This window comes from Entelurus aequoreus, linkage group LG07 (assembly GCF_033978785.1).
Source record: "Entelurus aequoreus isolate RoL-2023_Sb linkage group LG07, RoL_Eaeq_v1.1, whole genome shotgun sequence".
In the NCBI taxonomy this organism is placed as follows: Eukaryota; Metazoa; Chordata; class Actinopteri; order Syngnathiformes; family Syngnathidae; genus Entelurus; species Entelurus aequoreus.
Window position 1 is genome coordinate 79,788,691 of NC_084737.1, and position 21,821 is coordinate 79,810,511.

General features: G+C 39.5%; 1 protein-coding gene across 1 annotated transcript in view; it reads left to right on the forward strand.

The window, feature by feature from the left end:
- The first annotated feature begins 16,081 nt into the window (after window positions 1-16,081).
- Window positions 16,082-21,821, forward strand: part of LOC133654305 (probable G-protein coupled receptor 153) — a 73,709-nt gene continuing 67,969 nt past the window's right edge. The window contains exons 1-2 of the mRNA XM_062054595.1: window positions 16,082-16,293; window positions 16,366-16,443. The gene's annotated coding sequence lies outside the window, so the exon portion shown is untranslated. The remainder of the gene's footprint in view (window positions 16,294-16,365; window positions 16,444-21,821) is intronic.

The window sequence follows — 21,821 nt, forward strand, 5'->3', positions numbered from 1 at the left end:
GACTATTAAAATCATGGCATTAAAACGAGAAAATAAAGACAACTTCAGAATGTTTTCTTTGTCTTACTTTGGCCAAAAATAGAACAAACACAGTCTGAAAATATAAACAAATGTGCCATTTGCACCATTTACCATGAATTGATTAACGTGGACTTAAACAAGTTGAAAAACTTATTCGGGTGTTACCATTTAGTGGTCAATTGTACGGAATATGTACTGTACTGTGCAATCTACTAATACAAGTTTCAATCAATCAATCATTCATCTGGGGATATGTAGATGGGCAACACTAAATGGGACGGCGTGGCGAAGTTGGTAGAGTGGCTGTGCCAGCAATCGGAGTGTTGCTGGTTACTGGGGTTCGATCCTGACCTTCTACCATCCTAGTCACGTCCGTTGTGTCCTTGGCAAGACACTTCACCCTTGCTCCTGATGGCTGCTGGTAGCGCCTTGCATGGCAGCTCCCTCCATCAGTGTGTGAATGTGTGTGTGAATGGGTGAATGTGGAAATAGTGTCAAAGCGCTTTGAGTACCTTGAAGGTAGAAAAGCGCTATACAAGTATAACCCATTTATCATTTATTATCATTTAAATTGGCCCTAGTGTGTGAATGTGAGTGTGAATGTTGTCTGTCTATCTGTGTTGGCCCTGTGATGAGGTGGCGACTTGTCCAGGGTGTACCCCGCCTTCCGCCCGAATGCAGCTGAGATAGGCTCCAGCACCCCCGTGAGACAAGCGGTAGAAAATGGATGGATGGATCTGCTTACTTTGTTCTATCTACTCTTCTGTTAAAATGTAATAATCACGTATTGATTGATTGATTGAGACTTTTATTAGTAGGTTGCACAGTGAAGTACATATTCCGTACAATTGACCACTAAATGGTAACACCCCAATAAGTTTTTCAACTTGTTTAAGTCGGGGTCCACTTAAATTGATTCATGATACAGATATATACTATCATATATACTATCATCATAATACAGTCATCACACAAGATAATCACATTGAATTATTTACATTATTTACAATCAGGGGTGTGGAGGCGGGTGTTAGGTTTGGTTGTTATCATCAGTCATCAACAATTCAGAACAGAGAAATGGATATTGGAACAGTGTAGGTCTGACTTGGTAGGATATGGACAGCAAGTAGTGGACATAGAGAGAGAGAGAGAGAGAGAGAGAGAGAGAGAGAGAGAGAGAGAGAGAGAGAGAGAGAGAGAGAGAGAGAGATCAGAAGGCATAAGAAAAAGAAAAAGTATCTGCATTTGATTGTTTACATTTGATTATTAGCAATCCGGGGAGGGTGTTAGTTTAGGGTTGTAGCTGCCTGGAGGTGAACTTTTATTGCGGTTTTGAAGGAGGATAGAGATGCCCTTTCTTTTATACCTGTTGGGAGCGCATTCCACATTGTTGTGTTATAGAAGGAGAATGAGTTAAGACCTTTGTTAGTTCGGAATCTGGGTTTAACGTGGTTAGTGGAGCTCCCCCTGGTGTTGTGGTTATGGCGGTCATTTACGTTAAGGAAGTAGTTTGACATGTACTTCGGTATCAGGGAGGTGTAGCGGATTTTATAGACTAGGCTCAGTGCAAGTTGTTTAACTCTGTCCTCCATCTTGAGCCAGCCCACTTTAGAGAAGTGGGTAGGAGTGAGGTGGGATCTGGGGTGGAGGTCTAGAAGTAATCTGACTAGCTTGTTCTGAGATGTTTGGAGTTTAGATTTGAGGGTTTTGGAGGTGCTAGGGTACCAGGAGGTGCATGCGTAATCGAAAAAGGGTTGAACGAGAGTTCCCGCCAGAATCCTCAAGGTGCTTTTGTTGACCAGAGAGGAGATTCTGTAGAGAAATCTCGCTCGTTGGTTAACCTTTTTGATTACCTTGGTTGCCATTTAATCACAGGAAAGGCTAGCCTCTAGAATGGAACTAGGTAGGTGACCTCATCTTTCCTGGTGATAACAATGTCACCCACTTTTATGGTGAAGTCATTGACTTGTTTCTGTTGTTTGGATGCTTTACATTAGATTTGGATGATACCACAAATTTGGGTATGAATCCGATACCAAGTAGTTACAGGATCATACATTGGTCATATTCAAAGTCCTCATGTGTCCAGGAACATATTTCCTGACTTGATAAACATAATATAGATTAAAAAAAAAAAAGAAGATGTTGTGATGTTAAAAAATATCGATGTAATCATGGTAGTATCAAGTAGATACGCTATTGTACGTGGTATCATTACAGTGGATGTTAGGTGTAGATCCACCGTCCCAGAAGAAATGGTGCTGCAGGAAATTCTGGGAATTTGTTGTGTCGTGTTTATGTTGTGTCGCAGTGCAAATATTCTTCCAAAATGTGTTTGTCGTTGTTGTTTAGTGTGGTTTCACTATATGGCACATGTTTATGACAGTGTTGGTGTTGTTCATACTGCCACCCTTAGTGTGACATGTATGGCTGTTGAGTAAGTATGCACTTCGTCAAGATGATTGTGTTATTAGTTTAGTTTATTATCAGGCACAATTAAATCATGGTTAGGTTTTATTAATTATAGACTGCGTGGTATGTGACATTTTTATTATGTAAAATGGACCAAACTCGCTACAATGTTAACTACAACAAGATAGATTTTTCTAAAGTTATTTTAAAGATTAAAAGTTGTCATCAATCCCACGTGGGTGCTTGGTATTGTCCATTAAAAGTTAAAAGTACCAATGATAGTCACACACACACTAGGTGTGGTGAAATGTGTCCTCTGCATTTGACCCATCACCCTTGATCACCCCCTGGGAGGTGAGGGGAGCAGTGGGCAGCAGTGGTGGCCGGGAACATTTTTCGGTGATTTAACCCCCTATTCCAGGGGTGTCCAAAGTGCGGCCCGCAGCTAATTGTTTACCGGCCCGCCACACATTCTGCAAAAATGGCAAAATTGATAGTATTGCAAAAATAAAAATAAACATTTAAAAAAGTGAAATGAGGTGAAATCTAATCTAATCTTTTTTTTGCCATTGTTCAAAAAAAAAAAAGACAAAAAATCTATGTTATAATGAATTATTGACCTATTCAAGGCTCCAATTACTTCAAAAATTTCACTTTAAAATGTTTTATGTGGAAAAAAAATATTGCATATATTGTGTGGTTGCCATATAAAAACATCAAAGTTTTCTTTGACAAAAGAGTATAAAAACAAACAAAATAATAGTTCAAACGTAAAATGGACAGATATATCTGAAGTTGATCTCGTAACTTAAGTGTTGAAAGTAAAAAAAAACTAATAAAAATGTATCACTTTATGAGTGGGGGACCTTTTGGAGCCCAAATATATTTAGTGGGATTTTATCAATATTTTCACTGGGATTACTCAAAAATATTAAAGAATTAAAATCAATGGTGTCCTGCATTATTGATCTTTTAGAGCTCTAATGACTAAATACTGCATATTTCCACTTTTACTATAAAAAACAAAACTGTCTTTGACAGAAAAGGCATAAAACCTTTTTTACTTTTTATCAACCTGAAGTTGATATAGAGATTTACTGTAAGCGTTAAATTTAAAAAAATAATAATAATTTGACTTATTTTTAACGTTTTAATGACTGAGACCCTTTATGGTCCCCGGGAGCCCTAAAGGTTAAAAAAGAAAAATCCATATATAAAAATATCAAAATGGCCCCTGCATGCTTAAATTTTTCCGTGTGCGGCCCTCAGTGGAAAAAGTTTGGACGCCCCTGCCCTATTCCAACCCTTGATGCTGAGTAATGGGTCCGATTTTTATAGTCTTTGGTACGACTCGGCCGGGGTTTGAACTCAGAACCTACCGATCTCAGGGCGGACACTCTAACCCAGGGGTGTCAAACTCATTTTAGCTCAGGGGCCGCATGGAGAACCATCTATTCCTACATGGGCCGGACGGGTAAAATCATGGCATGATAACTTAAAAGTACAACTACGACAACTTCAGCTTGTTTTCTTTGTTTTACTTCGGCCCAAAATAGAACAAGCACATTCTAAAAAAAGGAAATACATCACATATGTCCGTCTTGACAAAATATTTAAAGTTATTTGAAAATTCTGAGGAAAAAATTGGGGCAGTTTCAAAAACGAAATGACGAACACAATGAACTTAGACTTAATTTCAGTGAATCTACTAAGCAATTAAACTTTAAGTCACAGCCCATATTAAAACATAAATAAAAACTATGTATTAACTACCTCATTTGTCATTTCCACTGTTCACTTTATTTAAATTTGCACAGAAGACAATTGTTTCAACAGAACTTTATCCATGTGTAGTGTCTCATGCAGCATTTTACCAATTGTTTATTCAACTCATGTGTGTTTTACGTTGGGTCGAGGGGGAGGAGTCGTGTACCTCTTGCTGGGTATACTTGCTCGCCCCGATATAAACTATTTGCTTGCCTAACAGAATTGCCACTGCGACACTCAGTGGACACATTTAGAAAAACAGATTCTTTAAGTTAAAAATGCAGCAACATTTTACACTGACTCATCTCGCGGGCCGGGTTGGACCTGTCTGAGGGCCTGATTGGGCCCGCGGGCCTCATGTTTGACATCCCTGCTCTAACCACTAGGCCACTGAGTAGGCCACGGGATCGGCGCCTGTGGTCGCAAGTGCGAATGAAAGTGCACCACCTTTCCTGGCTCAGCCCACGGCCTCTGGTTTAGAACCTGGGAAAGCGTGGAAAGGCCGAAACACTTACCGTGCTCCAATAGCCTTTTAAAGCCCGTGAAATTAGCAGGATAATAACACCAAGCTCACTTTTGACCATGAACAGGAAAATAAAAGAGCGGTGCTGCAAAATGTAGCTGATGAAGTCTAATAGGTTACCATGGTTATAACTTACATCCGGCGCGATGAAGGCTTCAGTCTGGTTTTGAAACCCCTCAGCTTCAAGCCCGTCATCAAGTGCTGTAATTGACCGTTGAAATTGTGCGCGCACGCCGCTCCGAAAGCCTCAAGCATGCACGGATTTGCATCTCCTGCGTCCAAACGTTGTTTTTTTTCCTATTCCTGTCGTTTGCTTCTGTTTACACGTTTACGCTGTTGTGTGTTTTGTTGGCCTACTTAACGTATGCAGATTGTGTTGATGTCTGTCGCGGCCCAATTACACATGTCATCGGAAGTGAAACCTCGGGGGAGCTGCGGCTTTTATCGACTGCGTCCCCCGGGGAGAATGTTTCAGAACGGGGAGGAGTGCACCTCCCAGGGTGTGCAGCTGTCAGGTGTGCCGGTGAACGGGAGGCAGGTGCACGCGGCGAATGGATGACGATCACGGCGTTCGTGCGGCATGGGGCCTATTTCCTTTTCTCACTGGGTACAATGCCAGCCCTGAGGGAGGAACACTGCTCTGAAGGCAGCGTCCATGGGAGGAGTCTTACATAACCGCTCGTATAATGTCAATGAAAACTGCTCATTTAGAAAGAGCATGAATAACGCGCTCTCGTGTTGATTCATGGACCAGGATCTTCATCATGCGTCTTTGGTAGACCTTTGTTTTTGTATTTTCTAGGTTTACATTGCACGGCTTTTAATAACATGCATGGTAGGAGAACATCGTGTACAGCAGTGTTTTTCAACCTTTTTGGAGCCAAGGCACATTTTTGTCCATTGAAAAAAAATGCGGAGGCACACCACCAGCAGAAAACATAAAAAATTAGGGATGTCCGATAATGGCTTTTTGCAGATATCCGATATTCCGATATTGTCCAACTCTTTAATTACCGATACCGATATTGTCAAGACTAGGTCTGTGGCGTGGTTTGTTCTCCCGTGGTGCAAAGGAATTGGACCAAACGTGGCGTGCAGGTGAGGACATGTTTAATATATTAACTCAAAAAAGGCTCAAAAGGGGATAAACAAAAAGCGCTCACAGCGGAGGGAAAAAAACTTGACTATGAAAACAAAAGGCGCGCACAATGGCGGAAGTACAAAACTAGACTATGAAAACAAAACACAAGCACAAAGGCAAAAAACTATGAACAATAACAAAACTTACTTGACATGACAAGAGGGGCAAAAGGAAGAGCAGCATGGATCATGAGGGTGAACAGAGTGATGTCGCCAGGCCGACTGCCTGGCAACAATGGCCTTAAATACTGGTGACATGATTAGTGAAAACGTGAGACAGGTGCGTGACATGAGGATGTGAAACAGGTGCGTGACAAGACAGGTGAAAACTAATGGGTGACCATGGAAACCAAACCAAACAAGGAAGTGCAACCAGGAACTAAAAAAAGAGCCCAAAACCCAAGCAAAACAAAAACATGATTAACACAGACATGACAGAGCCCCCCCCCCCCCCTTACGGACAGATCCCAGATGTCCCAACACAAAAAAATGAACAAGAGTCATGGGGGGGCGGGAGGGGGACATGGCGGTGGGTCGCCAGGCCAAGTGGCCCCGAATCCACCGAGGCATAGTCATGTGGCGGCGGCGAGTGGAACGCGACTGGCGGCACTGGGCGTCGTGGAGCTGCGACTGGCGGCACTTGGCGTCGTGGAGCTGCGACTGGCGGCACTTGGCGTCGTGGAGCTGCGACTGGCGGCACTTGGCGTCGTGGAGCTGCGACTGGCGGCACTTGGCGTCGTGGAGCTGCGACTGGCGGCACTTGGCGTCGTGAAGCTGCGACTGGCGGCACTTGGCGGCGTGGAGCAGGTAGCGGAACTTGGCGTGGAGCTACCACGGGTGGCGCTTGGCGTGGAGTTGCGACTGGTGGCGTTTGGCGTGGAGCTGCGACTGGTGGCGCTTGGCGTGGTGGAGCTTGGCGTGGAGCTGGTGGAGGTGGCCTAGCTGGAGGCTGTGGCTTGGCAGGTCGAAAGACTGGTGGTGGCGGCCGTGCTGGTGGCTGTGGCTTGGCAGGTCGAAAGACAGGTGGTGGTGGCCGAGCTGGTGGCTGTGGCTTGGCGTGATGAAAGACTGGTGGTGGTGGTCGTGCTGGAGGCTGTGGCTTGGCGTGACGATGCTGAGCCACCCCACCTGAACAATTCCCAGCCCTAGCCCCCCCTCAAGGAGCGGATACCAGACGCGCGCCCTGCGGTCTGGAATCGTTTCTTTGGGTGGGTGGAGGGTGGTCAGGAGGGGGGCAGAATCCTCCCCTCCAAACTGTCGAAAAAGTCTTTCTTTCCCCCCCACCTGGGATTTTGTGGGTGAAAAAAAAAATTGTGACTTGGGCGTGGCTTGAGTCCTGGGGGGCGGGGCATGGAATTTAGGTGGCTTGGATTGAACCGGTAAAAAATTTGGAAAAAAAATCTCCAGGTCTGTGGAGTGCTCCTTGAGCTGCCAGGCTGGCTGACTTCCATTCCCGCCCGGAGGGGGAGGAGCCCGCAGGAGTGGTGCATCCTGTCCACTCGCGGAAGTCTTTCCTTGGCGACGTTTCCGGGGCGGGAGTGACGCGCCGATCGGCACCAGCTTGCCTCCGGGCCCCCACATCATCCCCCTGCGCTCCCTGGGGGAAAAGCGCAGTGTTTCCGCTTCCATAGCGTGCAGGACTTCCCACGCTCCCTCGTCCAATTTTGCGGGAGAACTCTTCTGCTGGCGACATCTGTCATGATGTGGACTATGGCGGGTTCGTTTTTCCGAGATGCAATAATAGTTGGAGCGGACATGGCTTGAAGGTAAGGACATATTTATTTTTTACTATAACAAAAGGAACAAACTAAAGGCGCGCACAAGGTGGAGGTACAAACTTGACTATGAAGCAAAAACTTGCACGTGGGCAAAAAACTAAGGGCATGAACAAAAGTCGCTAACTGTGGCATGAATAGAAAAAACTTACTTGATAAGGCATGAAGTGCGCAGAGGTGAACAGAGTGATGTCGCCCGGCCGACTGCCTGGCAACAATGGCCTTAAATACTGGTGACATGATTAGTGAAAACGTGAGACAGGTGCATGACATGAGGATGTGAAACAGGTGCGTGACAAGACAGGTGAAAACTAATGGGTGACCATGGAAACCAAACCAAACAAGGAAGTGCAACCAGGAACTAAAAAAAGAGCCCAAAACCCAAGCAAAACAAAAACATGATTAACACAGACATGACAGATATCAACCGATACCGATACATACAGTCGTGGAATTAACACATTATTATGCCTAATTTGGACAACCAGGTATGGTGAAGATAAGGTACTTTTTTTTTTTAATTAATAAAATAAAATAAGATAAATAAATTAAAAACATTTTCTTGAATAAAAAAGAAAGTAAAACAATATAAAACAGTAACATAGAAACTAGTAATGAATGAAAATTAGTAAAATTAACTGTTAAAGGTTAGTATTATTAGTGGAGCAGCAGCACGCACAATCATGTGCGTGCTGCTGCAAGGGATACAGTCTGCTGTATCCCTTGCAGACTGTATTGATATATATTGATATATAATGTAGGAACCAGAATATTAATAACAGAAAGAAACAACCCTTTTGTGTGAATGAGTGTGTATGGGGGAGGGAGATTTTTTGGGTTAGTGTACTAATTGTAAGTGTATCTTGTGTTTTTTATGTTGATTTAATTTTAAAAAAAAAAAAAAAAAAAAAAAACGATACCGATAATTTACGATATTACATTTTAAAGCATTTATCGACCGATAATATCGGCAGGCCGATATTACCGGACATCTCTATTAAAAATGTCAACTTGGTAGTTGATATTGACAGTAAAAAGTCATTGTTGCAATTGTTGGATATGAATTCAAACCATAACCAAACCATGCATCACTATAGCTCTTGTCTCAGAGTAAGTGTCACGACCTGTCACATCACGCCGTGACTTATTTGGAGTTTTGTATGTGTTTTCCTGTGTGTGGTGTCTTGCGCTCCTATTTTGGTGGCTTTTCCTGTTTTGTTGGTATTTTCCTGTAGCAGTTTCATGTCTTCTTTTGAGCGCTGTTCCCCGCACCTGCTTTGTTTTAGCAATCAAGACTATTTCAGTTGTGCGGACGCTATCCTTCTTTGTGTGGAAATTGTTGATTGTCATGTCATGCGCGGATGTACTTTGTGGACGCCGTCTGCTCCACACGCTGTAAGTCTTTGCTGTCGTCCAGCATTCTGTTTTTGTTTGCTTTGTAGCCAGTTCAGTTTTAGTTTCGTTTTCCATAGCCATCCCTAAGCTTCAATGCCTTTTTTTTAAGGGCACTCGCCTTTTGTTTATTTTTGGTGTAAGCATTAGATACGACGTTTACAAAGCTATTAGCTACCTGCTGCCACCTATTGATATGGAAGAGTATTACACGGTTACTCTGCCGAGCTCTAGACAGCACCGACACTCAACAACGGCACTTTATTTGCAGATTATAATTACTGGTTTGCATTAAATATTTTTAACCCAAATAGGTGAAATTATACAATCTCCCACGACAGTGGTTGAAAAACACTGGTGTACAGCATCGTGTGATGGAACGCTTCGCCATTGCGAAAAATCTCATTAGGTACCCCGGCAGTGCATCATAGTGAGGACGTGTTTGGGAGATTATGACCCTTACCTGTGGGGATAAACAAAGCAAATTAGAGCAGTTTTCAAGCGTTGTTCCAAAGGGTCCCGCTGAAAACCGAATCATAGGAAAATTGAGGCAATTTTTACGATAGGAAACAATGCGTTCTAAACACCCAAAAATACTAACACAAAGCACGTTTTATGAAATAATGACAGTTTTATGTCCAAAATCCAACATGGGTGAATAAAGAGGCTGTCACGGCGCATGCGCAACCCCTCATTCCTTCTACTGCATGCTCGGCTGGCACCTCCGCTGGCAGCGCGCCAGGACATGCCCCTGCTCGCTCTGGACGCAAGCAATCAGCAATCAGCGCACCTGGGACTAATGAAGACAAGCAGCATAAAGACCAGCGGACCCGAAGATCCAGCGACGGAACGTAGTTCACTCCTCGTAGTAAGCATCCCGTCTCCGGCTTCCCTCCTGCGTACTTGCTCTCTCTCTGTTATTTCGCAGTTCCCGTGTCTTATGCCCTTTGTGTTTCCCGCCGTGCCCTTCCTGTTCCCTGTGATCGAGCTGTGTGCCTCGACTCCTCCCTGGATTTTGGACTGCCTCCCTCGATCCTCGACCCCTGCTTGGACACGGACCTCGTTGCTTCTCTCCAGCCCCCAACCGCTTGCTTGCCCACGGACTGCCTTCTCGCCTTGCCCCTCTGGTCTGACGAAGGATTCATCCAACACGCACTTACAACAAACTCTGGTATCATTTACATTGTTAATTCTACACATCGCCTTGCACTTCACACTTAGAGTAGCATACACATCCCACACACTCATCAATAGCAGAATAAAAGCTATTGAACTGATTCCTGCCATGGTGTCGTCTCCTTCCCCCGCCGTACGTAACAGAAGCAATGCTAAGAGTATTTTCTGTCCACACCTTTTATTTATTTATATTTTAATTGAATGTACAGTACAACTTTCTAAAGCGGTGATTCTCAAACTGTCTTACGTGTACCACTAGTGCAAAGGTGTCAAACTCAAGGCCCGGAGGCCCAGATGTGACCCGCCACTTCATTTTATTTGGCCCTCGAAAGCCTGAAAATATTATGTATCAATAAAGTACCGTAACTTTTCTTTCTAAATGTATTCTTTCTTTCTATTTTGGGAGAAAAAATATATATGTAATCACAAATTATGTTAATTTAAATATTGTCTAATTATGCACAAATATGTTATCAAACATTCAAACCATTTTTTAAATAGAAACAAATACTACTAATAATAAGGATTTCAAAGCAAGTTATCCATCACATTGTGGCAATGTAAAAGTAAAATTTTGAAATTTACTGTGGTTTTTACAGCATGTTTCTCTATATCAGGGGTCCTCAAACTACGGCACGCGGGCCGGATCCGGCCCCCCAGCATCCAAAATCCGGCCCACGGGAAGTCCCAAGTTAAAAAAAAAAAAAGTTTTAATTTATTTTTTTTAAAATTATTTTAATTTATTTTTAAATTTTATCTTTCCCTTCTAATTCATTTCATACCGCTTGTTACTCTGTGTCTTCTAGCCGCTCAGGCTAATCATATGGTCTAAAAATGAATTTTCCCATCGATAACGTGACAATGTTAAATGTTGATGAACATCAATGTTAATTGATGTTAAATGACAAAACGGATTAACTCGCTGGAATATAAAGACAATGTATATATGTAATATATATATATATATATATATATATATATATATATATATATATATATATATATATATATATATATATATATATATATATATATATATATATATACATACACTACCGTTCAAAAGTTTGGGGTCACCCAAACAACTTTGTGGAATAGCCTTCATTTCTAAGAACAAGAATAGACTGTCGAGTTTCAGATGAAAGTTCTCTTTTTCTGGCTATTTTGAGCGTTTAATTGACCCCACAATTGTGATGCTCCAGAAACTCAATCTGCTCAAAGGAAGGTCAGCTTTGTAGCTTCTGTAACGAGCTAAAGTGTTTTCAGATGTGTGAACATGATTGCACAAGGGTTTTCTAATCATCAATTAGCCTTCTGAGCCAATGAGCAAACACATTGTACCATTAGAACACTGGAGTGATAGTTTCTGGAAATGGGCCTCTATACACCTATGTAGATATTGCACCAAAAACCAGACATTTGCAGCTAGAATAGTCATTTACCACATTAGCCATGTATAGAGTGTATTTCTTTAAAGTTAAGACTAGTTTAAAGTTATCTTCATTGAAAAATAAGGACATTTCAATGTGACCCCAAACTTTTGAACGGTAGTGTATATATACATATATATATATATATATATATACATATATATATATATATATATATATATATATATATATATATATATATATATATATATATATATATATATATATATATATATATATATATATACAGCCCGGCCCCCGGCCAAATTTTTTTAACTCAATGCGGCCCCCCGAGTCAAAAAGTTTGGGGACCCCTGCTCTATATGGAAAAAACAGTACTTTTTCTGTAATCAACTGTGGTGCCGTTTTGGCATTTACAGTAATACACCGAAAAATCTACCGTTGTTGATTGGTGGTAAAAAAACAAAAAAACAAACTGGCAGCTCAGGTGCCAAAATGTTCCTGTAAAATCGAAATTTTTTATATACAGTAAAAAAAAGTTATGTAAATTTTACAATAAATTTTGGCATCTGAGCTGCCTTTTTTTCTACCATAAAAACAGCAGTACTGTTTTTCCATTTACAGTAATTTATATTACATTTTTAGGTGAAATTATTGCAACTTACCATATTTGTTTTACATTTTAGTTTGAAAAAAATCTACTAATAAAATTCATACAAAAATTGAGTAATAATAGTATTCACTGTTAGAATCGGCCCTCTGGGGGCCAAAGATAACTGTGATGTGGCCCTCAGTGAAAACGACTTTGACACCTCTGCACTAGTGGTACGTAGAGTCCATCTAGTGGTGCGCCAAACAATCATTTGATTAAACGACAGTGCAGTGTTTTTTTGTTTTTTTAAATTTTTCATTCAAACACAGTGTGACTGTTCAAACTGTGTGTAATGTTACAGTGGCCTTGTTTCTAATCAATGAACTGTTGGTCATTATGTTGGTACTTGGAGAGCCAAGTGGTACTTGGTGAACAAAGTTTGAGAACCACTGTTCTAAGGGGTAAAATACAACAATTAAGATATATGATTATTTTTTTGAGTACTCAACAATACACAGGCAAAGGGACTAGTTTGTTAAATGCAACGTTGGACCGTACAAAACCTGAGGTTTATTTTTGTCAATGATGTTCGTCGAAAACCGGGGCACCACTGTTTTACAGTGGAACCTCAATTTACGAACTTAACTAGTTCTTGAACAGGGTTCGTATATAGAAAAGTTTGCATATTGACTCAAATTTCTCCTCAAGAAACAATATAAACATGAATAGTGGGTTCCAGCCTTGACAAAGTCCATATTTTAGTAAAAGTTTGTACACTTTGACCACAATATAAAGCGTTACACAGTACTGTCTATCAAACAAACATAACAAAGGGGTGATGGTTCGACTTTCTCTTTAATAACAAAGTCACAACAACTTGTTGAACTGTCCTCATTTTCAGCCACCCTGCTGACACACACGCACAAAACCCTTTAACTTTAACAGGCAGGTTGCAACAAGGATTAGGAATACAAAAAAATGAATCCACTTTACGTTGTCGGTTAATCTTCTAAAGAAGAACGTGGCAGCAGGTAGAGTCGCTGCGGATACTTTCAGAATGTTTCAAACCACACAATGCTTGTCCATTGCTGTTTTTGGACTCATACCGAGCTAGCAAAAATAGAAACATGTTGTAAAACGGCTAAAAAACACACTTAAAAATAACACATTAGCACAGTAGCTAACAATAGCACTGCTCTGCTGACAGAATGAGCACCGGAGATCGATTAGCCCGCTCACAATGGATGTGCTGCCGGGCACAAAATGGCTACTCTGTGGGCACAAAATGGGTGGATGAAACGATTGTACACGTAAACAAGGTTCTTACAACAGAGCATATTTTTCTTCAGCCTGTATTTTGTAAACCGAAAAGTTTGTGCAACAAGGGGTTCGTAAATAGAGGTTCCACTGTAATATATAATATTTTAAATAGAAGGATTTCTAATAGCTTCATAAGTATACCCAGCAGGCACAAGACATTGACACAATGTTGATTATACACAGCAAAAACTGGAACTCCCACAGAGTTGTTTTGAACACTTTTTAAGGGTTTATATAGCTCCACACTTTTCAGGGTTAAAGTAATATTTTCAAAATAGTTAATCATTTAACACGATATTAGAGTTCCTTCTTTAACTCATCAACTTGGGTTAAATCAACACTTTGTGAGTTGTCATTAACCATATGTCAGAGTTCCTTCTTTAACTCACCAGACTGGGTTAAATTAACACTAAGCGATTTAAACTAAGCAAGTAAACATTTTTTCAGGGTTTATATAGCTCCACACTCTACAGAGTTAAAATAACATTTACAAAACAGTTAAGTTGCTAACACTTTTTTAGAGTTTCTTCTTTAATCCTATATTTAACATGTTATACATTGAACATAATGTTATATTACAATAAGATAATACACACAAAAAATAATAATAAAAACATTTAATTTCCAAGAACATTTATTTTGGTTTGTCCCATGCCATGTCAGTTAAAAAAAAAAAAAAGTGTACTTGTCTTTTAAAACTGACTTCGAAACAACATTGCAAAATAGTTGAATATTTAAATTGTCTGTCCGCTTGGCCAACCAAAAAGTAACCACAGAACAATATACCGTATAGTGTTCTTTGGTTACTTTTGGTTGGCCAACGGTTTACGTTGTGTTGCGCAGCCTGACGGCAAGTGTGGGAGTCGGTTCTGAAGTATGAAGTAAAGAGACGTAACTTCGTCACCTCGCCTGATTATTGACTCCAACCCAGAATATTACACTGCCCATACCTACGCTCCTTCAAAGGCTGTGCTACTGGCTGCAAAGCATTGTACTTTCAAATACAACAATGAGTTGAGGAGTGTTATGTGTGTATACGTGTAAATAAATGAACACTGAAATTCAAGTATTTATTTTATATATATATATATATATATATATATATATATATATATATATATATATATATATATATATATATATATATATATATAATAAAATACATACATATATATATATATATATAATAAAATACATACATATATATATATATATATATATATATATATATATATATATATATATATATATATATATATATATATATATATATATATATATATATATATATATATATAGCTAGAGTTCACTGAAAGTCAAGTATTTATTTTATTTATTTATATAAATATATTAGAGATGATGAGGATTTAAATGCTTTAAAATGTAATATCGGAAATGATCGGTATCGTTTTTTTTATTATCGGTATCGTTTTTTAAAATTTATTATTATTTTTTTTTATTAAATCCACATAAAAAACACAAGATACACTTACAATTAGTGCACCAACCCAAAAAACCTCCCTCCCCCATTTACACTCATTCACACAAAAGGATGGTTTCTTTCTGTTATTAATATTCTGCTTCCTACATTATATATCAATATATATCAATACAGTCTGCAAGGGATACAGTCCGTAAGCACACATGATTGTGCGTGCTGCTGCTCCACTAATAGTACTAACCTTTAACAGTTAATTTTACTCATTTTCATTAATTACCAGTTTCTATGTAACTGTTTTTATATTGTTTTACTTTCTTTTTTGTTCAAGAAAATGTTTTTAATTTATTTATCTTATTTTATTTTATAATTTTTTTTAAAAAGGACCTTATCTTCACCATACCTGGTTGTCCAAATTATGCATAATAATGTGTTAATTCCACGACTATACATATCGCTATCGGTTGATATCGGTATCGGTAATTAAAGAGTTGGACAATATCAGAATATCGGCAAAAAGCCATTATCGGACATCCCTAATATATATATATAAGAAATACTTGAATTTCAGTGAATTCTAGCTATAATAAATATACTCCTCCCCCCTTAACCCCGCCCCCCGGTACCGCCCCCTTGCCCCCCCAAAATCTCCCGAATTTGGAGGTCTCAAGGTTGGCAAGCATGTCAATATAGATACAAGTGATGTTAAATTTGTCCATTTCATTCATTATTTTTTTTATGTATTTTACCTTGTTTTCTGCTATAATTAGTCGGTTTTTTGGGTGTCTGGAACGGATTTCTCATGTAAATTGTTGCTTCGGTTTTTGTGCAATCTTTAGCCGACATTTTGAGTGCACTTCCAGCCGTAATCGTACTGCAGTTTGACAAGCGAGTGCACTACAAGACGTGGTCATTAAGGCTACAACAAGTAGACACATAAGTAGAGACAAAGAATTATGACTTCCTTCCAATATGTTTGCACGAATGGAGACGAAACAATGAGTCCAAATGAGCTTCCCGCCTCCTCCGTGAATAATGAGTGACATTGCAGTCCACTCCCACAGCCATCATCACCGCCACGGAGCGCCTTGCCTGCCTCGCGAACGCGCCTCATCGGTCTCGGGAGCGCGCTTCCGTCCGTCCAAAGCGCGGGCAGCAGAGGAAGGAAGGAAGGAAGAAAAGAAGGAAGGAAGGAGGGAAGGACGCGCGTTTTTACTTTGGTACATTCATACATTTCGGCGCCTCGCTTGTCCCGTCCTCGTACTGAAGACTCAGATTTACTTGACCGATAATCGATACTCTCACACCAGCCTTCTCAGAGGGAGACAAAGAGGAGTCCCGTGGAGGTGATGCGTTGCCTTCAGGTTCATCCATCATTTTTTATTTTTTATTTCAGCCCCTTTGCTTACTCCGGACAGATGCCGGGAGAGACACTTTTTTCCCCCTCCGAGAACTGATCACCTCGTGTGGACAATGAGCGGAGTGAAGCCCTGAAGGTAAGAAATGTTCACCGTTTCGTGATATTGTTATTATTAAAGTAGAATTGGAACGGTACAAACAGGTGGTGTGAGACGTGAACGCAGCATTCCTTCATGGTGGACCACACTGAGTTAATCTGACCTATTTGGAGGATTGCATTTCTATTGATTTTCTTTTTTTTTTGCAATATAAAAAATGACCCAGTTAAGAGGTAAAATAATACATCTACAGCATAGGACAGTGAGCAGCATCATTTAATGTGAGGGCTGGAGGACGATATTCATGTTTGAAACAACACATACGTGACTTTTTATCACATAGCTGCAAATGTGATGCTTGTATGCAAGAGTTGTGCAAATAATTCTTGGTGTTTGAGAGACTGCTTTGGCATTGTTGGTTTTTTCATTAGTTGTTACTCAACAATAATGGTATACCCACGTAAGATGGAACATTTAACTACTTTGTTGCTGTAAAGCAGGGGTGCCCACACTTTTTCTGCAGGCAAGCTACTTTTCAATTGATCAAGTCGTGGGGATCTACTTCATTCATATATATAATTTATATTTACTTATTTATGAAAGATATGTTTTTGTTAACAAGTTAAAGGTGTTTAATGATAATGCAAGCATGTTCAACACATATACTTAATATTGTTAATAAACTAAAGGTGTTTAATGATAATACAAGAATGTTTAATACATATAGTTAATATTGTTAGCAAGTTAAAGGTGTTTAAAGATAATGCTAGCATGTTTAACATATATAGTTAATATTGTTAACAAGTTAAAGGTATTTAAAGATAATACAAGCATGTTTAACACATATAGTTAATAAGTTAAAGGTGTTTAAAGATAATACAAGCATGTTTAACACATATAGTTAATATTGTTAACAAGTTAAAGGTGTTAAATGATAATACAAGCATGTTTAACACATATAGTTAATATTGTTAACAAGTTAAAGGTGTTTAATGATAATGCAAGCATGTTTAACACATATAGTTAATATTGTTAATAAGTTAAAGGTGTTTAACGATAATACAAGCATGTTTAACACATATAGTTAATATTGTTAACAAGTTAAAGGTGTTCAAAGATAATGCAAGCATGTTTAACACATAGCTAATATTGTTAATAAGTTAAAGGTGTTTAATGATTATACAAGCATGTTTATCACATATAAGTTGGTGTATTACCTGATTCTGATGACTTGCATTGATAGGAATCAGACAGTGGTGCTGATAACGTCCGCATTTTAAAATGGAGGGGAAAAAAAGTCATCCTTTCTGTCCAATACCACATGAAAGTGGTTGGTTTTTGGCATCTTATTTGTCCAGCTTCCGTACTCCTTTGTACACACTTTACAAGAAATACATTGGCGGCAAACTCCGTAGCTTGCTAGCTTGTGCACGCCAGCTTTCTGAGACTCTTATTTTGTTAGCGCAGGCGGGATGAAGCAGAGCTTTTATTGTGCAACTGTGCAGTCGGTCTTTGGAGTTTTGACGACAGGTACGGCGCCAGAGTCTGTTGAAATAAAAAGTGTTTCTCGCCTTCCTGTCTGTAATTTTTTCTTAATAATGAGCTGGCAGTAGCCAGCGTCATCTCAGAAGACCTTCGGGTGCCGTGAATGTCAATCAAGTGACGAAAGTGACGTCATAGTGAAGATTTATGATCGCTCATTTTTAGGACTATTTTTTTAATGCCTGGCTGGCGATCGACTGACACACCCTCCGCGATCGACCGGTAGCTCGCGATCGACGTAATGGGCGCCCCTGCTGTAAAGGATAGCATGAAATGAAAGTAGGTATTTACACTGCAAGTATCTAATTCTGATTTAGTGACTACCTACACGTATTTTCAAGTGCCACATATGCAATAGTACTGTGCTTACAGGTAGAACACCTGGATCAACGAGCCAAACACACACTTGTGTCAAAACAGGAGTAAAAAAAATAAGTCAGTTATTCAGAATATTAAATGTTAACGGTTTGGACTAACTCTTTGCGACATGGTACAGCACATTGTTTATAGTACCATATTTAGACTACACCATTTGTTTACATGTTTATTTGTTTGTGTAAGCCAGTCGTACTCAAACTTTTTTCACTAGTACCGCCTCAGAAAAAACTTGTCTCGTCAAGTACCACCATAATGACCGACATTAAGATACAGTAGCGTAGTACGGCCAAGTATTCATTGATAACAAAGGAGAGGTTTTGTTTAACAAGCCTATTCAGTATTTTTGGCCACTATAACATTACACACAGTATGAAAAGTAACACTGTGTTTGGATGTATAAAAAATAAAACACTGTACTTTAATCAAGGGATTTTTTTTTTTTTGGTTTACCACTAAATGGAGCTTGCGTACCACTAGTGGTACACGTACCACAGTTAGCAAATTACTTGTGTAAGCTATGCAAAGTAGTTGAAATTTGAATGGAAAAGCTTCACTCCTACAGTTTTAACAGTGCTATTATTTCTCTGACAATCAGCGCTGTTTTTAAACCCCAAATTGAAATTTTGAAAGTACATCCGTCGTCATGTTTTTCATAATGATTGTGCAAAATTCCCCAAAAATGTGCAGTTCGCCTTTAAACAAAATTGGTAAAAAAAACCAACCAAAAACAAACATCGCCGCTATCAAGCATAACACATTTGCATCGGGGCACATGTAGAATTTTGTTAATTGTCTATAAATTGTGGAACATTCGTCTAATGAAAATCATATGTTTGCTAAATCTGTTTTCCAGTATTATGTATTGTTCTAGCATAAATTCCAAAGCATTTTAAACACAACCCATAGAGTGTGCCGAAGAAAGTCATTTACAGTCACGTGACCGAGTAACCATTAAGGATGGGTACCCTTCACATTTGAATGGATATGGTACTTGGGAATGCACTCAACAGTAGCACTTTTCATTATTTTTGTGTGTGTTCATGCGTTTATAATATTAATGTGTGTATAATTAAAGTCTATTTTTCAACATTAACAGTGAGCTGATAATAATGCCTGTGCTGTCTAGTTCTATCTTGTTTTCTTACACTTCTGAGTCTCATTTGCAAGTATTATATATTAGTAGTAGTAGTGTATAGACTACGGTGTGTTGCCTAGTCAGGGAGTAGTCTTTTCCATTAAGCTACATTTAGTCTTTTGTTGCACCCTAAAAAGTGTTTATACTGTAAGGGTTGTATTTTTTACACATCAGGTGTTTGATTGTAATGTGCATCTTAGTTGTACAGTAGTTTTCATTACCAGGAAAATCTAATTTAAAACATTTGTTAACCAAAGAAATCAAACAAAGCACCAATATGAATGATTCAGTTTAAGAGACTGTTCAAAGTACAAGTGTTCACAAAGTACACAGAACAATAATTATGATGAGCATCTTGAACCTTTTTTTTTTTAGATAAAGATTAATTATGTATTTATTTATTATTTATTTTTTTACTGTTCTGTTACAGAGAACAAGGAAATGAGATACAATTTCTGCGGTATGAAAAGGGGTAGAATTAAATATGCTCAGCTTCTTCCTACTCCTTTTCGGACGGGCTGCAATGAAACAACTGGAAAAATGTGTTGCATTACATTGTGTCGTATGCATGTTCCAAAAAAACTGAAATTGAACTTAAAACTGAACATTTTGAGGTGCTGGAATGCCATGTAAAATCGCTAATGCTAATCAGTAGCACGTCAATGGGAAGTCAAATGTAAATTAGCATCTAGTTACTACATTTTGAAAAATGTTCATGTGTTTTCTATCATACTTGTGTTGTTGGCACGGAAAGTTGCAACATTACTTCGAGGCAGTCCGACTGAGTCGGGTCTGAGTGCTGCTTAAGTGCTTGTTTGTCTGCCAAGTGTTTGAGCCAGCCGGGTAACCATGCATATTTTTTGGTTGTTTGGTTATTAATGTTCCATGCACATATTTAGACTATATTAACTGGTCAGCGATTTTGCTGTAGTTAAAGATTTACTGTGGGTGTCTTTTTCGCCGTGTGTGTGTTGTTAGGGTTGATGTGCGTGGGTGTATAGGTCATCAAAAGGTGTATTGCAACGATGTCAGGCTGGCATTGACAAATATCTATCTGTTAATGTTCCCGATATCAATGCATATGATCCATATTTAAAAGAGGACTACGCAGCTTGCATCTAATGTTCCTCTTGACTTCATTCAAGTCGTAGTGTGCGAGTGGATTAAGAGTGTCGCCATCGTGTCATCAACCATCCAAAGACATCCATGTGTTGACATGAAGTAAGTAAGTGGAGGTAGAGAGTAGATGCCTGGCTAAAGATCACGTGGCATAGTCTGCTCCAACCACGAGGCCTCGCCACAGAGCTGTGCGTTTCACGGGCCATGTGTCACATTTTGTGTCACACGTTTTACCTCAGTCATTTTGCGACGGCCCGAGCTTGTGTTCACGCTGTGCTCTCCGTCACTCGCCCACAACATGTAGAGCACGATTTCACGACGTTTACTTTCATCGCTGTTGGCCATCTGCACCGAGTTGATTAGTTTTTTTTGTTTCAACACAAAAAAACGGGTTGTTTCGACCTTGTTGTGGTTTCGGTGTCGAAAGCTGCAGAATGTGTCCGTTAGTGTTCTTGTCTTTCACGAAATAGGATCCTCAGAGTCCTAACATTAGGTCCAGTCTGTGTTTTCACAGTGAAACCAGTACTGGAGGGTATTGTTGTTTGTCCATTTTCAGCATCCAGCAGTCAGATCGATCAGAGCGCCCTCTCCATCTCTCCAGGTCACAAGTGTCTGTGTGAGTGACAGATAGAAAAGCTCTGGCTCGCGTTTGTAACAAATGTCTTATATTAGGGTCAATACGGTCAATTTCATCCGAGAAAAAAAGACAGTGTCGCCTTATATTTAAGGTCTAAAGCAGGGGTCCCCAAAATGTTCTGAGTCGGGGGCCGCATTGGGTTAAAAAAGTTTGGCCGAGGGCCGGGCTGTGTGTGTGTGTGTGTGTTTGTATAGAACAGCTCAATTTTTGTTTAATCTGACCACCTAACTTTCCTCCAGAAGGTCTTATCTTTGTCCATGTGATGTCAGATGAAACAAAAATTGAGCTATTTGGCCACAATACCCAGCGATATGTTTGGAGGACTATATCTACTGACACATATAAGTTAAAGTACATTTAAAGGTACATTTTATCATGTATGTGCATGTACGAGCCAGTCTGACGCACAACAAGAGAATAGAGAAAAATAAGGAACCCATTGACTACAACGTCAGACTACAATGGCGGACTTGCGCAAAGCTCTTCGGGTAAACCTCTACCATATATGAGAATAAGGCGAAATACGTTCCTAATGTCTCAAATCTCAAACGGCTTGTTTGGAGCAAGTTTGGAAGAAGCCAAGATTTTTTTATAAATATCTACGAC